The sequence below is a fragment of the Cupressus sempervirens genome, chromosome 7 (assembly GCF_028749045.1).
Source record: "Cupressus sempervirens isolate cs-2001-9-10 chromosome 7, ASM2874904v1, whole genome shotgun sequence".
Taxonomy (NCBI): domain Eukaryota; kingdom Viridiplantae; phylum Streptophyta; class Pinopsida; order Cupressales; family Cupressaceae; genus Cupressus; species Cupressus sempervirens.
The window spans coordinates 223,798,287-223,814,441 of record NC_143124.1 but is presented as its reverse complement, the minus strand read 5'-3'; positions in this window follow the sequence as shown (position 1 = coordinate 223,814,441).

Here is a 16,155-nt window from a genome sequence, read left to right as displayed (position 1 = left end):
AGGCCATGTTAGGTACCCATGTACAATGCAAAGAAATTCAACCTCTAAAAATGGGGAAAGAGGGAAAACCTCATGGGAAAAACCCTCCCCCAAAAAGAGGTAAGTAAAAATATGCATAAAAAATGAAGGAAGGAAGGAAGGAAGGCCTCAACAAGACCCCCCCAAGGACAACTTCCACCAAAAATGTTTCAAGAGACTCTATCAAAACCATAAGTACAACTAGCCCCCCCATGAGAGATAGAAAAGACATGAAAGCCTACCTAGAATAATGGAGCCCTTGGAGAAAGAATCAAACCAACGAAACTCCAATGCAGAGTAAACAAGGGAACCAAAAAAGAGAACCCCTAAATCAGAGGGTAAATTGGAAGGCCTAGCTAATGCTCAAAGGAGAAAATATGAGGATCTTGAAAGGGAATCCCCAAGATAGGTGTGATGATACTATCATGAATGTCCATTGTAGAATCTGCAACAAGTGCACCTAGATGCTCAATGAATAGAGCTAGAGGATCAAGCAGAGTAGAAGAAGATTTATGCCGAAGAGAAAAGACCTCAATTTGATGTGGTGTGGTAGTCAAAATAGGGATCTTATGAACAATACAAAGGTTCAAGTATCCTAACTACACCACACGATGCTCCTGCAAAAGAGTAGTGTGATTTGAAAATGGAGATGGTGGACCAATGTGGGAGAAAGTGTAGAGATGAGTGGAAGGATCAATTGCCCCTATACCAAAAAGACCTTCTATTGCATGATACTGAATGAAGACTGAATTAGCAGTGAACTCAACTGTCTTCCTTGATCCACTATGTATAACCTAAGAAATCAAGAGAAGGTTTGTAGACAAAGATGGAACATATAATAAATCATTGAATATACCATTCTGGATGTGAACTAAACCTTTCCCATAGACTGGTAGGGTAGCGTTATTCCCCATGAGAAAATAAGGAATGGGAGAACCCTCAATAGTGGAGAAGACACATGAAGAAGACATCATATGGCGAGAAGCACCTGAATCCAATTTTCAAGGGACCTGTGAAGGGGATGTAATGGAAGCTCATAATGCATGACCCTTTCGAAGATCTAGTGTAGATGTTGAAGAGGTGGAAGAAGCCTGAAAAGAAGACCCTTGTGAGGTAGAAGAGGATGGAGAGGAAATAGTGCTATTCTGAGGGAGAGCTTGCAGTGGAAGAAGCCTGAAAAGAAGATCCTTGTGAGGTAGAAGAGGATTGAGGGGAAATAGTGCTATTCTGAGGGAGAGCTTGCAAATTGGAAATCTATTTCTCATAGCCATCAAATCTCTTCTAAAAACAATGTGACTCATCATGAGATCCTTTTTTAACAATAGGAATATGTAGAAGTCTCAGTATTCTTTTTCTTCTTCTTCTTTGAAGAAGAGGATGTACTAGTAGTGTGTTGAGAGGAAGAATCAAATATCTAGTTTGGCTTTTGCTCATGTGTATCCTTAGCAAGCAATGCTTGTGACTGTGAACCCGTAAGTGAATCCATCTGAGTCATCCTGGACTATTCTTGTGTCAATCGATCACAAAATATATCAAATGAAGGAATCTAATGTTTGTTACCCGAGGCATCCATAGTGGAGTAAAAAGTGGAAGAAAAGATTCTATATTGTCCTTGCAACTTTGAGAATATCAAAAAGATACACTCATCATCTATTTTGTTTTTTCCACATCCCTGCAAAATTGCACACAGAGATTTCAACTTCATTAGGAAGTCTTCAATGGTGGGAAAGCTATTAGCTGTCAAAGAGGTCAACTTTGCATCAAGTTGAAGTGCCTAGAACTCATTCATTGTGCCAAACAAAGACTGGAATTTCATCTAAATGACCTGCAGATTATTAAAACCATCCAAGTGAAATAGAAGACTATCTAAGATGTTCAGTACAATCAATCCCATAGCCTCATCCATTTTACTCTTGTGCTAAAGAACCTCAAAAGGGCATGTGAGAATAGGTTGGTTCTCATCTAGGCATGACCATAAGCCCCTTGACATGAAAAGCCTAGTCATTTGTACTTTCTAGGTGTGATAGTTGTGTGGCATGAGCTAGGTCATAGATGGATCTGACATTGAGAGAAGAAGATGGAAGTAGAAGGGTCTTATTCTAAAGTAAATTACAGAAAAGAAAATGCCCCCCTCCCCACAACATATAAAGAACCACAGAAAACAACTATAGAAAGCACAAAAACTAAGGAAAGAACCTAGATTTTAGATGCAAAGAGGAAGGAAACTAAACCCTCTACTTCAACACCAAAAATAAGAGCTCGCTATTACTCCAAAATGATTCTAGATCTAGAAAGTAGACAATAAATCATGCACTTTAAAAAAATAGCATTGAAATATGTGTCCATATGAGCCCGAATGAACCTTTGAAGGTGTAAAAAATGGGATTTTCAAGTTGCAGAAAAATTCAAGACTAGAGATGTCAAATTTCGTGCACCAATGTGTAGATCATGAAATTCTACTCCAAAATTTAAAAACATTGCTTGAAAAAATGAGTCTGTATGAGGGAGATATCGTTGTTTGAAAATCACCTTTGTAGTTATTTTTTCTAAATTGCCATCATTGCACCTCCAAAAAATAAAATAAAAATCCCAATAATGTCAAATCTATTATGTCAAACCTTCTTTCTCATTTTTCTCCAAATATTCAACAAACTACAATATATATGGCTCTAATACCATGTTGGATTTGAGCAAATATGCAAATCAAATCCACAAGCCCTCGAATCACTTGCACGTAGAAAACTTGTCACATAGAAGAAAAAGACAAGAAGAGGCAAGGGTTTGGTCTGAAAATAAGAAAATTGTATTCTCAGATAAAATGTAAATTGCTATGTGAATTTACAATGAGAGAGACTGAATATAAAGGCCTCAAGAAAGCTTGTAGAACAAGTTGGAAAGTGCTAGAAGATAAGGTTGATAACTAAGGATACATCCACAAAAGGTGGGATGTCCTTGATTAAGATGAGGAGATAAGTATGACTTAGATAGGAACAAACTCCCATGTTTTCAATAACTCCTAGACTACAACTAGTAACTAAATGCATTAACCTAAGTAAACTTAAGTAAAAGAATAAATAATTATTTACTCAGTAACAAACTCCCATGTTTTCAACAACTCCTAGACTACAACTATTAACTAAATGCATTAACCTAAGTAAACTTAAGTAAAAGAATAAATAATTAATAAATAATTATTTACTCTAACAATATTCTCATCAAATTCCAGTCACAATATCCTTTTGAGGATGAATCAACATTGGACTAGGAGGTTCACATTCCATCTAGGATGAATAATTCCATGGGTTCATCTTCTTTTGATGAACCTGCTTCATCTCCAATGACTAGTTTATGAACAAGTTGTGGTGGGTTTAGTATTGGGAGTGGATATAGAATTCCTTAACTTATTGGGCATAGCCCAACATCACTTGGATAACCCATTGTTTTCATCATTTGTTCCCCTATGCCATAACTTTCTCTTATATGTTGATTAAGTACAATATATTTTCTAGTTGAATCAAATGTACTACTACTACTAGTGGTAAAAGAAGTGAATTCAATGGAACTAGTGGTAGTGCCTATGGTGGTGGATGTAGGATCCTTACAAATCTCATACTTTTATCTTCATCATCTACATCATGTTATGTTGTTATTGCATCTAGATGCTCATTATTCCATAATTTGCTAAATGTTTTATCCTCAAGAAAGTCTTCAAAATATGCAAAGGTCTTAGGGTCACCAAGATTCTTCCTCATTTCCCAAAAATAAATTTTAGGATGTCACAAGCTACACTTTTTCTTTCTATCTATGCAATTCTTTAATTCTTGTTGACAATTCCTATATTGAAATATTGTTTTCACTTGTGCATTTCTCCATCTCTTTTTTAACCTCTTCCCATTAGTCCATGTTTTTTAATCTTTCAATCAATGGAATACTCTCATGTTGATATTTTCTTGTGGAGTTCCCATTCTATACAATATTTATACAAATTATGTTTATTGGATCATACTGATAGTGCCTAGAAACATCACATTTAAAAAATGTAAAAATTTCTTTTACCACACTGAATTCTTTTCTCTGAAATTTGAACCCTCTACATCCAACAAGGAAGGAAATATGTTTTTCTTTTGTTGACCATGAAAGATTACTTCTATGCTTTCCATCCTTCATACATATTCCAATGCAAAAACCCTCTTTGTCACATGTATTGGAATTTTGTAGGGTACTACAACTGAACATTAAATCTTAATATAGTGTAATCTTCCATAAAGTACTAGTCAACCAATTGAATTTGACTTTTTAGTTGAATTAATAATTTACAAGACACATTCAATCTAAGCATTGAAGTGCATGTAATTTTATGATAAAGTGGTGTGAAAAAGAAGTCTACAAATGGGTTGTAGTTCCCTTGGGGATCACCCATCCTAATCACAAGTGTCCATTCAAATATTGGTTTATCAAACTTAAGTTGAAGCTTGTTTATTTCAAAAATTTGATGATGCATTGATAATAGAATGATAGTACATCCAAACTTCTTTTAATCATTAACAATTGTTCTTTCACATGATGTACAATGTGCCCAATATAATTATATCTTACTAGATCTTGTAGATAATGAATATTCAAAATCATTTCCAGAATGTTGGCACCCACTTTCTTGTTACTTTCCAGATAGAAACATATTGATAGAAAAGATACAGTATCTTGAACCCATTGCAAAAAAAAATCCAATTCATAAGGAGGTTTATGATCATGAGGTAGATTGAATCTATCTTCTAACCCTTTGATATAATAAAAAAAATTATCTAGTCATAAATTGTCATATGTTTATGCTAGTTTTTCCATGTCAATGTGGGTTGGGTTTTTTGTTTCATATGCTAAGTCCAATAGTCTACCAAATTCACTCTGTGCGATAGACAAAACTACCTCCTATGTATTTTGATTAAAAATTCCCTTTCCTTTTTCATCATATTTTTCAGCACAAACGATTACAAATTCTTGAAAAGGGAATACTTGATGGAACCCCAAGGGGGCAATAAATTCAAATTTTAACCCTAAATTCTAGAGTCAATACTAGTTACTAAACTGATAGGTAAAAACTGTGTTCAAGATCTTACCTAGAAAGTTGAAACTCAAATTGATAAGTATAACTATTTTATGTGACATTGTGAGTTGTCTTGGAAGATTGGGTCTGTGTTGCAACTTGCAAATTGTGATTTTTAACCCCTTTTTGATACTCCAATGCTTTTCCAAATTTTGGATTGGTAGTTTATGCAGAGATCAAGATTGAAAAATGAAATCTAAACCTTACAGTCTACACAAGTAAATTTTACAAATTGTAAAATCAGTAGAGTTAATAATGTGTTTGATATTAATACTTACATATATTATATAGTGGATAACTGGTATTATAGCTAATTGTAAAACTATAAACATATAATATTATACTATAATTTTGGGATTAACTCTAGTAATTATTTTTAATTTTTTAGGAGTAGGTGAGTTCATTCTCAAGACTTATTTTCTATAGAAATTACAAAGAAACAAATGACAGTAGCAACAATTGGCCTAAAATAAATCTTGAGTCATCAATCTTTGATGGTCCAATGGTGGTAGGTGCATCGACTATCATCTCTTTACATATCCCTTTATCACACCAAGGTACACATCAATGCCATGTATCTTCTTTCTCACCTAATACATGTCTTCCATGTCTCTTGCTAAAATCAACCAATAATATGATTGCGACCATTCTATCTTTGTTGATTGAATAGTGTAAAGGATGTCATTTCCTCAATAGATCTTACTTCAAGTTCTACTATGGCACATGTCCTCTTTTTGAGTCATATGGGAATACAAGTCCACTGTTCAAAAAATCAGTTTGAAATTAATTTGGAGTGGTTAATCTAAGTTGATTGAATGGTGGTCAGTGTGTTTCCTTTTTCATACAACACAAATGATGCCTTATCATCAAGTGACATGTGTAACTGTGATATTTACCATGGGTTCATCATCCACATCAAAATGAATAGTGAATAGTCACAAGTGATTCATGTATGTCATGTGTGTTCTCTCCAAGGTCATTTGGAAAAACAAGTCAAGTACTGCAAAAATTGGCCAGAAATAAATCACAAGTCATTGATCTTTGTTCATCCAATGATAGTTGGGGTATCCTCTTTATAAAATATTTAATTACCATATTTTAAGTCTAATTAATTAAAAAAAATTAATTAATTCATTAAATTCTATAGTTATCTATTTCAATCAATAATATTTGTATTAAAAAATTTAGCAATAAAAAACATATTAATTATGCATCTATATTCTATACTATTGCAATGAATTTAATTTATAATAAACTTTAAAAATCATCATGGGTCATCAATCTAAGTTCATAAGTTGATCAATGGTGATACTATTATTACAAGAGTGATTTCAGAGTTGATATGTGTTTACCACTACTCATCTTTTTAGGGGAATTTGGGAATTGGCCCATAATACATTTGGAGTCATCGATCTTTGTTCATCAAACAATACTCAAGGCATCACCTGTTGATCTTTTTTTATCATTAATATTAATATTATAGTTCTTAAATATATTAGACTATTAATCATTTTTAAAATAAAATGTTAATTAATAAATGGTAAACATCTATCAATTAATTTTAATTCAATGTTAAATGTTACATTCTATTTCTTACAAATTTACAGGAAAAATTCAAAAATGTATTATGCCAAAGCATTACAGAAGTCAACACAACAATAAGAACACAATTTTATATGAATCTCAAAAATTCTCATTAAGATTCCTTGAAAATTATAGTCTTTTATCGATACAGAGATGCATGTACAGTTGTTGTGTTTTCACAAAACAAAGCAAAATAGAAACCAGACAAAAATGTCAATAGTGAAAAACCCTAGTACTGTTAGACTAGTTTATGTAGAAAGCTCAAGAAAGTATGAAGTCTATGAATTCTTGAAGCCATTGGTTTTCCTCTCCCACTTCATCCATATTATACCATTTTTAGATAAAATATGTACCAATCCATGCCCAAAATAAATTATTGCAAGGCCACATTCTGACCAGGTTTTTGAAGATTATGAATTTCACCTTCCCAAGGGATCCCCACACCATGATTGCATGAGCAACAATGTCAATTTCATCGCACAAGTATTCTAATTTAAAAGTATTCCTTAGGAGAAACATAATTTCTACCTTATTTTCTCTAAGGTTGAGCAGAGAGGTGAGAAAATGAGATGTAATTGTTGAGATAATGGGTGTTGCACACATTGCATAATACTTTTCATATTTTATTATTTTATTTTATTATGTAATGTTGCACCTAGATGGATGTGCAACATTTAAAGATTCCCACGGGATATACTTGATGAGTTGTATTGTACCATTGTGCTGATATTTCACGTAATTATTTAATATTGAGAAAAATAATTAAAATTCTAATATTAAATGTGGGGTCAAAGGGCTAAGTAGCACATGATTTTAGCACATGGTTTATGTAATACCAATTGATGGTTTTGTGGGACTTGCTACTATATAAGAAACCACAAGGGTAGTTGTTGTAGTAGGGAGAAGATAGAAGGGAAATAGGCAAGAGTTGAGTGGGACAAGGCTTGATAAGTTAGTCAAGGGAGCATTTCTGAAGGTTGGAAGCATGGCATGCGATATGTGGATTCATGCTTGTTCACATGGATTGCTTAGTTGTGGCTATGGCTTTGAAGGCTTCCATGGTTGTATTGCAATAGAGTTTTTTTCCTGAATAATACATGGTGATAGATGCTTTTGGAGGCTAGGCTTTTTCCCTCAATGAGGGTTTCCTAAGGTATATCTTGTGCCAAAATTTTGTGGGTATGTTGTCTATTCTCTTGTATGTGGATTTTAATTGCATATTTATTTTAGATCTATTATTGGTTATGTGGAAACAATTATATTCTTTGTTGCAAGTTTCCTTACAAGTAGTATCAAAGCTATGGTTTTGTTGTTGTAACCCTAGATTGAATCCATGGGAATGCATGAGAAGATAAAAGAAAAGGCAAGATATATGAGTTGTTTATTGTAGATCTGATAGTTTTAGGTTTGTTGTTATGATGGGATGTTGAAATAATTTGGGCATGTGAAATTGTTGGACAAAAGAAATTTTTAGATGTTTCATTTAAATGAGGTTTTTAGGGGGTGGCTTGTGGTAATGACATCCTAGGAAAGAACAAAGCTCACCATTGGATCCAGGTTGATGTTTCCAAAAAAATTGATATATAATATGCCCTAGTTTGGCCATGTTTAGAGGAAATGAAAGAGGTTTTTAGTTTCAACCCGTGATGGACATCAAATTTAATTCCATCAAAATTTTCATCGCAAAAAATAAAAAATAAAAAAATCGCAGTGAAAATGGTAAAAAGACTATCTTAGTAAAGCAACCATAACTTTCTCTTAAGATATCGGGTTTCAAACTTATAGGCATTGGAAAGCTAATTTAGAGCACTACAACTTGGTATAGGTTTGATTTTGTGATATTGACATTTTTTCAAGTTTTAAGACCCTAAAAGTTTGATTTTTTTAATTTTGAGCACAAATTAGGGCATAACTTGGGCACACAAAAATAGATTTTGAATTTTAAGTAGTCAATGGAAAGCTCTACACATTGGTTCAAATTTGGTGTAGGTTTAACATGATTTATTTGGTGCTATATTAATTTGAACAGTTTATGATATATATTGACTATGGTAACATTGTGAGTTTATGACATTGTATGTTTGGAGATTTAAGTTTTAATGTCATTGTATACTGAGTTTATATTTCAAATTGGTCTGATAATGATATGGTTATCAGTATTTGGTTTGGATATATATGATGACTCATAGGGTCTTGAAGTTGTGTAGTATTGTAAGTGCTCTATACTTATACGTTGCATTTATAGCTTGGTTATGGGTTGTCTTTACCCGTTGATCTTTCATTATTGATTCATATTCAAATTGGCAGCTTAGATTTGGGTTGTCTATGCCCTAAGTCACATGATTTTCTGATTTTTTCTTCATGTAGAAGGGATGAGATGTTTTTACTAGGTATAGTCATGGTGGAGGATTGTGGTTGACTATTTTATGTTGATAGGTTGGACATATTGAGAGTTAGATGATTGGTTCATGGATGTGATCATGGTGCCATGGATTTTGGCATGAAATAATTGGATATATAGGTATATCCTTGATGTTCATTGGTTTGGATTCCTGATTTGGTTATGGTGGTATATCTTGTTGGTCGAGGATCATGGTTATTTTTTTTCTTTTGAGGAGCTCATGATGTGCACTTTGATTTATTTGGTGGTTTGATGCCTTTGTTGATTCTCATGGTTAGAGAATGATTTTTTATCATGATGTCATAGATAGCTTGGATACATAGTTTAGTGGGAGCTTGTGACAATGATGAGGTGATAGTGTAGATTAGTTCCTTGTTTGGTTTATATCTTCTTGGTTTAGAGATCTCAGTTTCACATGGTATTAACAATTTTATTATTTGTATACTTGGAGGATCTTCATGTAGGAGATGGATTTATATGATGCCATGGATGACTTGGTATCACAGTTGAGTGGGAGTTCTTGGCATTGATATATTTATTAAGTGTTAGCAGATGTTGGAGGTTTGTCTTAGATCCAGTTGTTGCAAAAGCATCTTTGACATTTGTGTGGTGCACTTGGTTATCTTCATGGTGTGTGGAGATGGTTCTTCATGGTATGTGTAGATGATTTTCTTTGTGGTGTGTGGAGATGGTTGCATCTTGAGGAATCATGAGGTTCTTGGTAAAGGTGGCATGTTAGCCTTGGTGTTAGGATGGTTTCATTCTTATGTTGTAATATACTCCTGATACACATTTAGATTTTTTGACATGTTATTGTATGTTCATATGGAGCATGTTATCTCTTTAGTTAATATTGTTAGATCATGTTGTCATATTTATGTTACTGAGGCCATGATTCAAACTTTGACATTGATCTTGGTTTAGTTTCTTGGTATTGAGTACATTGATCATAAGTTGGATACTTAATGATATTTATATGCTGCATTTGGAGTTGACATGGATTGATTGGTTACAAGTGCTCATGGATACTTAGAGATAGTGGTGATGCTAATTTTTCTTAGATTAGAGAAGTATTTGTTGGGATAGTTATTTGGTTTCAATAGGAAGTTCGAGGGCCAGTCACCTAATAAGGACATGAGAGGAGATTGTTCTTAGATGAGTCTTGGTTGAAGACTTGGATATCTTGATGAGCATTCTCATTCCCACTCTTTATCTACTTGGCGGTTTTCTACTTGAGAGGTATAGCCCATTGTTTCTCTTAGGTGCATTTTATTTATGCTTATCTTTCATGGATATGGATCTTGAACTATGGTACATGAGTTAGTTCTAGAGGGTTCATTTAAGAAATGGTTTAGCATTGGTTAGCCCCATTTGCATATGTTTTTGTGTTGGTTGAGTTTTGAAGATGGTTTTATATTGGGTATATTCCTTGGATTAGGAATGATTTATGAGTTTGATCGTCTTGTGAGAGGCTTCCATCCATGAGTAGTTATATGGTATGGTTTGGGTGTTATTGAGGCTTCTTGTTGGGGTTTTATGGAGGAGATCATACTTTCACAATTTACATCTAGAGATGTTTATAGAAGGAAATGATACAAGTTATGATTTTTATGGTTTCTCTTTGGTCTTGGTTATCTTCCTAGATGTTTGGTTTTTCTTACATTGGATTTTAGATTGCTTAGATATTGTGATCACTAGTTTGTGCTCATGTATGTCATGTGAGAGATGACATGGTTATTCCTTTATCTCTTTCCTCTGTTGGTTGTGGAGAACTTGGGAGAGTGTTGGAGATTCATTATGAGAGTTGTTCTTGCAAGTTATTGGTGTATGTGTTGTGGATGTCCTTGAGACTACATGGATTCACTTCTTTGAGATGTTGTGAGTGGATTGGTTATAGATTTGAAATTGTCTTTTGCAGTGGGAGCTTCTTGGTATATATGTGGTAGGTATTGCTCTTGAGGCTTCTGATTGCAGGTTATAGAATGGATATCTTGATGATGTGAGATTCACTTGGTATACCTTTGGAGGTATGGATAGTTGGATGGGTTTGGCACTTCTTAGGTGTTATTTCAGAGATGGATATTTCAACAACTACAAATACATGTGATTACCTTTGGATCAGGTTTTTTTGTGCTTGGCATTTTAGTTGGTATAGGATTTTTTAATCTTCTAATGTGATAGGTTGGGTGGTTTTCTCTTTGGATAGTTTCTATGTATGTTTGGTGGCAGTGGCATAATAGAAGGTGGATTCATTCATGTTTGAGAAGCTAGATACTTTGATTTTGTTTCAAATACTAGGATGGAGCACATGGTACACTTTGATCCATATGGTGGAAGTGCTAAGAGGGATTGTTTTCTTTTTCATTTATGTGGCTACAGATTGACACTATGCAATATATACAACAAGTGGGAGATTGTTGAGATAACGGGTGTTGCACACATTGCATAATATTTTTTATATTGTATTATTTTATTTTATTTTATTATGTAATGTTGCACCTAGATGGATGTACAACATTTAGAAATTCTCATGGGATATACTTGATAAGTTGTATTGTAACATTGTGATAATATTTCATGTAATTATTTATATTGGGGAAAAGAATTAAAATTATAATATTAAATGTGGGGTCAAAGGGTTAGGTAGCACATGACTTTAGCACATGATTTATGTAATACCACTTGGTGGTTTTGTGGAACTTGTTACTATATAAGTAGCCACAAAGGTAGTTGTTGTAGTAGGGAGAAGATAGAAGGGAAAAATGCAAGAGTTGAGTGGGACAAGGCTTGATAGGTTAGTGAAGGGAGCATTTGTGAAGGTTGGAAGCATGGAATGGGATGTGTGGATTCATGCTTGTTCCCATGGATTTATCAATTGTGGCTATGGCTTTGAAGGCTTTCATGGTTGTATTGCAATAGAGTTTATTTGCTGAATAATACATGGTGATGGATGCTTTCGGAGGCTAGGCTTTTTCCCTCAATGAGGGTTTCCTAAGGTATATCTTGTGTCACATATGTGGGTATTTTTTCTATTCTCTTGCATGTGGATTTTAATTGCATATTTATTTTAGATCTATTATGGGTTATGTGGAAACAGTTATATTCTTTGTTGCAAGTTTCCTTATAGTAATGTCCATGTTGACAATGCCTATTCACATTCTCTAGAAACTCATGACAGAACCATCTTGGTGTAGGCACACCTTAAGAAAAATAACACAAGGAGTATAAGATATATTATATGAGATATTTACATTCATTTGATTCCATTTTTGTCAATATGTAAAGGCTAGAAAAGTTTTTTATAATAAGTTGTCAAAATTGTGCAAGGAGGTCTTAAAGTGGTCAAAAAGGTAAGAATATGAAAGAGTGACTTATAAATCATAAAGTTTATGTAAAATATATATTTAAGTCCATTTTAGGGTTATTAAAGCATCCATGCAAATATTTTTCAATGTTAGAGTTCAACTTGTAAAAGTTGTATTGCAAAATGCATACAATGTTGTCATGAAAATGCATCATGAGTAAAAGAATGTAAGGAGTTTGTTCAAAAGGTAGTTGGGAAGTTGTAAACTACCAAAGAGCCTATAAAAATTGATGTATGGTTGAACCAAATCATAATAGAAGGAAAGAGTTACATCTAAAACAAATTTGGAGTGATTTTAAATTGTTATTTTGATTGATGTTTCAATTTTTCTGTTGTTTCTAGGTCTTTTATGGCCATGTACAGCCTGGAAACCATGTATAATTTTTACATGTTGATATTATAATGAATAAAATTTCTTTTTTATTTGGTTTTTTTATATTTGATTAAGAAATCAATAAGTTATGGCAGTTTTGGTAAAAGTTGTTATTTGTAGATTTAAGGATGCCCGACTATAGTCAGATCGAAATGTTTGGTGCGGACACATGTGGATGAATCATGAAGTCTAACTGTATTAAATATACTTTTATGTGAACTATATTTTATTTCCAATTGGTTTGAGTCATTTCCATTCAGATTTGTGTAAGTTATGTGTATTGGAGTGAAGACTAGTGTTTAAGGATCTCCATCAAAGTGACATGCAAATATTCATGTTTTGATAATTATCCATGTATTTGAAAATTTTATGACTTATATATTAAAAAAATAGACTCATTTATTATTAATTGGCAATTGTTTTAGTGCCATTTTTAATTTTTGTGGAAAATAAATGAGATTCCCTAGCTAGGGTTACAAGTTTTGTTACTAGTTTAGCATAGTAAAAATGGGTCTCGATATAGAGACCATAACTTGTAATGTATTTATTGGAATGGATGGATATTTGGATTTATAATTCTTAGTGTCTAAAAATCTCTCCATAGGGTTTTTCAAGAAAATATCAGAGACAATTTATGAATGATATTCTATCGAATAGAAATTAGACTATGTAAATGGTGAAGTACTGATAAACTTGTGTTGGAAATTGTTTTGTTTTGCCTCATGAGATCTATAAAAATTAAATTTACTTAATGATCATTGAAGTGATCGTAATGTATCACATATATTGGCTGATTTATAGGATGCTATGAATCACATCCTCATAGCACAAATGATGAAATCCACAGTAGTTGCAACCTCATTGCAAATTGGCTTGAGGGTTTCATCAGGCATGTTGCCTAAAATGTCCTTCTAGTCCTCTTGTAATTTGCATGTCAAGAGAATTGTGGTATACATTTTGATTCATATTTATTTTAAATAGGAGTACTACCATGCCAAAATAATTAGCTACAAATTAATTCCTAGCCTTCTACCACACTAACTAACCAAACTAGGCCAGAATTTATCAAGCACTAACACTAATAGACTAGTGACTACTAAAAATGAGATGAGAAATGATGAAGTAAGAAGCCATATTTCCTATAAATAAGCTGAAGTGGCTAGAAATTTCATCAAAATTAACCCTAGTCGCTTGCCATTAAACATTTTTACTTTAGGCTTCCAGTTCAATTGTACCAAGAAAGATGTAATGTGCATGCAACTTATGGAACAGGAAATGTCATTGATAGTGACAAGACATCTATTTAATGTCCACTACAATTAATACACAGTGGAAGGAGGGTGTCACCATTCTAGAGACTTGAACAAGGTTGAGGTGTCATTTAAGACAAGTTTCACAAAATAATCCTTTAACCATTAATATATAATGATTAGATGGTAATGGTAGACACGTGTCTCATGTTGCATGACACATAATTTGAAACATTTACCAAAATGTTGTCTCCTTAGACTTTCACCTAATGTTCACATGTGTACTATTTTTTAAATATAAAATACTTAGGTATTAGAAAATTAAATTAGGATTCACATAAGTTCAAAAAATAATAATCAAATACATCATTGATTATTGTAAAATAAGTAGAGCTAGAAAAAAAATCATGCCATAGAAATATCAAAATAGAGTTTTCTTTTCATTATATTCCCTACTGTTAGAATATTTAGAATAATTGTGGGGGGGTGGGGGGTGAATCATTTATCCAAGGTCCAAATGTACGAATTGAACAAATTAACACTTAAACAACTCTGGATCTTATCATTTCATTTCTCAGTCTCTATTGTAGACTATTAGCAACATCAACTTATTGTCCACTATTCTAAATAATAGACTTGTAGAATGTAACCATTTCAGTAAATAATTACAATAACATCCATACAAGTTTTGCACTAGGATTTAACATGGAAATCCAATATGGGAAAAAACACCAGCAACATGTCACCAATTTTCACTCTTTTGGAGTGAGCCCCATTAGGAGCCAACCCTGTCAAAGGTTACAATATAAATTGTAAAATGTGACCTTGCTAAAGGATTTAATCACTCTGTTAAGAGTGACTTTGTTAGAGGACTTTAGAACATTCCATTAGAATGTCACTTTGTTAAAGGATCTGCATAGACTATTAAGTCTACTATGACTATTAGGTCAACTTTTATTAAAGGATTTTAAATATTTTTCATACTGGTTAGAAATTAATGGAAGGGTTTGATCTAATTAGTACAACTCACTCTGCATGTATAGATCATCATTTTGTTCATAAACTGATTCATTTTCTGGCCTCCATTATCATCTCAATCTTTGATTCACTTGGTAACTCTTACTAAAAGGTGGAGGCTATAATCAAGTGGTCTACTCCTAAAATAGTGACTATGGTGAGGAGTTTCCATGGATTATCTTAGTTGTCTAAAATATTCATTAGGAGGTTCAATTAAATATGTGCACCCATCTTGAACACTATTAAAGGTGCTCATAAGACTAAATTAAAATGGAGAAAGGATCCTAATGAAGGTTTTGAGAAATTGAAACAAGAAGTGGTTGCACAACTTATCTTAGTATTGCTTAGTTTTAATAAACTATTTATTATGGAATGTTATGAAAATAACATAGTTGTGGGGGTAGTCCTAAGTCAAGATGGAAGACCAGTAGCATTTACACTAAAAGGTTGAATGAAGCCAAGTCAAGGTATTCCTATGAATTAGAACTCTATGCATTGGTCCAAGCCCTTAGAAATTGGAGACATTATCTCTTGCCCAAAGAGTTTGTGGTCATTATAGATAATCAGGCCCTAACCTTCATCAATACAAATTAAAAGTTGAGTCTCAAAGACATATAATAGATTGAGTTTCTCCAAGCATGCACATTCATCATCAAGCACAAAAAGGGGTAGAGTAACAAAGTGGTGGATGAAATTAGTAGAAGATTACTCAATGTCCAAGAGATCTAATTTCAAAGCATAGGGATTGAAGGATTTAAAGACCTATGTGAAGAAGATGAATAATTTTCAGAGGTGTAGAAGGTATGCCTTGAATCCAATAATAATTTAAATAGTGATTTTTCTAATTATACTTTGCATAATAGTACTTTTTTTAGGTAAAACCAATTGTGTGTGCCCAAGGGATCCATGAGGGAAAACCTTATTCAAAAGAAGCATAATGGAAGTCTTAGTGACCATTTTGGTTTGAGCAAAGCATTAGAGCTTGTTCAAAGTTTCTATTACTAGCCCAAGATGTAAAAAGATAGTAGGAGACATGTAGAACAGTGT